We start from the raw sequence: 2725 nt of genomic DNA on the forward strand, positions 1-2725 counted from the left end.
GAATAATTTCTCTTAGCATCTTCTTTATTAATAATATATAATTAAAATGCTTCAGATATATTCAGAATGTATTGTTGAATAAGACTGTATTAATGAAGGACTCTAAAAAAGAACATACTATCATGACCCCATTCCCCTGATAAGCATATGAATAAATTTCCCCTGTACCCCTAAATTTTCTCTCTCTCCCTCTCTCTGGTCCTCAGTCCTAGAAGCTTTTCTTCTTATCTTCTCTCAATTCTCTCAAAACACCAAGCCCTTTCCTGTCTCATGACCTTTGCACTTGCTGTTCTCTATGCTTTGAATGCCCTACCCCCTCTTAGCATCAATATCTCCCTGGCATTTTTAAAGTCTCAGCTTAAATGTTCTCTTTTTAGGGAGGCTTTACTCAATCACCTAATATAACTTCACCACTTTATCCCATGTATCAGTTAGTTTTTGCCGTGTAACAAACACCTCAACATTTAGTGGCTTAAAACAACCAGCGTTTGTTTAACTCATGATTCTGCTGGGCCCAACTGGGCTCACTCATGGATCTGAACTTGGCTGGTGAGTTGGTGAGGTCCCAGATGACCTCAGTCACATGTCTAGTGGTTGGCTGGCTGTCACTTGGGGTGATGGGGATAACAGGGCCATATATTGCTTATTCTCCAGAAGGCTAACCTAGGCTTGTTCACATAACACCTTAGAGTTCCAAGAACAAGAGTGTAAGTCCTTAAATGTAAACACTTTTCAAGTCTCTGCCTACATTGTATTTGTTGTGATCCTAGTGGCCAAAGCATATCAAAAGGCCACCCCAGATTGAAGGGGAAGAGAAAGACTTCACCTCTTGAAAAGAGAACACAAGTAGAGGTTTGAAAAGCCCTTGCACATTGGAGGTTGCTCTCTCACTGTGCTTGGGACCCTGAAGCTACTGTATGACAAGCCTAGTATAGCCTGCTGGAGATTGAGGCTACAGGGAAGAGAATTAAGGTGCCCCAGCTAATAGCCTGCCAATCACCAGACATGTGAGTGAGGCTGTCCTGTATCATCTGGCTTCCAGCTGATCCACCAGCTGAGTATAGACATGTGAGAGAGCTGAGCAGAGATCAGCAGAGTCAGCCCAGATTTTTAAATCACCTGGTCAACTCACAGAATTGTGAGCTAAATAAAATATTTATTGATTTAAGCCACTGTGGTTTGGGGTGGTTCGTTACACAACAAAAGCTAACCAGTGCAGGGGGCCTTGATTAAGAAACCAGACTGAATCAGAGAATAATATATGATCCTATGTGGTTAGGTCTTGTAGCTGACAGTGTTAATGCCCCACCCTTAATTGGTCAGGCCTTACCATTTCTGTCCATATTTATCTGACTTCCAACTGCCAATTTCTGCATTTTTTTTGCCAAAGGGCTTTCTCTGGGCACCAGAGCCCACCTTGTCTGTGCACACAGTGGGCCAGAAGTTCTGGAGGATTGACATTTACTATGAGCAGCCTTCAACCAATGATCAATGGGAGTTCATGTATATATAACCCAATAACTTGCAAAATGAACAATATTTTCCAAACCATCTCCTGGAGTTCCCCAGTGGGACTGTGCTCCAGGAATTGGTAAAGAGCTTCCAGGTTCAGCAGAGGGGAGGACTGTGGCCAGGGCCTTTGGTATGCTGCTTCAGTGAGGGGATCCACTGCCACCACCCTGCTTGCTGCCTTCCTGGGTGCCACTCCTCCACTGAGTCCAACATGACATGCTCCTCTCAGGCTCTTGAATGCTGCTCTGAGCAGTGTCACCCTTTACACTAGAAAGCTGTCAGAAACTATGGGGGAAAAGAAACAAAACAAGAAGGAAATAGAGGAGGTGCTAGAAGAAGAGGAAGAAAATTATGTGGTGGAGAACATTGTCGACTGTAACTGGTAAAGGGCAAAGTGGAGCACCTCCTAAAGTGGAAGAGTTTCTTAGATGAGGATGACTCTTGGGAGCCAGAAGAGAACCTGGATTGCGTGACCCATTGCTGAGTTTCTACAGTCACAGAAAATAGCACCTGAGACAGATAGATCAGAAAGAGGCAAGTGCAAAGCTTATTCTCATTCTGAATATAAGGGAGAGGAGAGCAAACCAGAGAAGAAAGAAGAGTCAGAAAAGCCACGAGGCTTTGCTGGGCTTTGGAGCTGAGCAGATTATTGGAGCCACAGACTCCAGTGGAGAGCTCATGTTCCTGATGAAATGGGAAAACTCTGATGAGGCTGACCTGGTCCCTGTCAAGGAAGCCAATGTCAAGTGCCCACAGGTTGTCATATCCTTCTATGAGGAAAGGCTGATGATGTGAGCATTCCTACCTCGGGAGGGCAATGACAAAAAAAGATGGCAAGAATTACTTCTCCTGAGCACCAGCCCCTGTCACATCTGACTGGGAGTTTCAAGTGGGGAGAGAAGGAGTTAAGACTTGTGTTGACATCACAGAGGTGGCTTGAGAAGATGTCCTTTGAAGAGTCAGTATAGTCTCTGTGTCCTGCAGCAGGCCAAGTGCTTCAAAACTGTTCCAAGCTGTGTAGCTTGCACGTGGTTCCAGTGGAGGGGAAGTGGGATAAGTGTTTCAAGGCAATCTTTGTTGCACTTTGCTGAGAAAAGCAAAGGGCTTTCTATGAAGGACAAAACTTGCAGAATTGGGTGTGTGAGAGCAAAAAGATACTGTAGATCCTCAAAGAGCATCTCCACAACCCTCAGCCTTCTTCCCAATAGTGTCA

The 2725-nt window shown here is 44.7% G+C and overlaps 1 pseudogene; it reads left to right on the forward strand.

Moving 5' to 3' along the window:
* Window positions 1-1799: 1799 nt before the first annotated feature.
* Window positions 1800-2388, forward strand: LOC100444101 (chromobox protein homolog 1-like; annotated as a pseudogene).
* Window positions 2389-2725: the final 337 nt, after the last annotated feature.

The sequence above is a fragment of the Pongo abelii genome, chromosome X (genome assembly GCF_028885655.2).
Source record: "Pongo abelii isolate AG06213 chromosome X, NHGRI_mPonAbe1-v2.0_pri, whole genome shotgun sequence".
In the NCBI taxonomy this organism is placed as follows: domain Eukaryota; kingdom Metazoa; phylum Chordata; class Mammalia; order Primates; family Hominidae; genus Pongo; species Pongo abelii.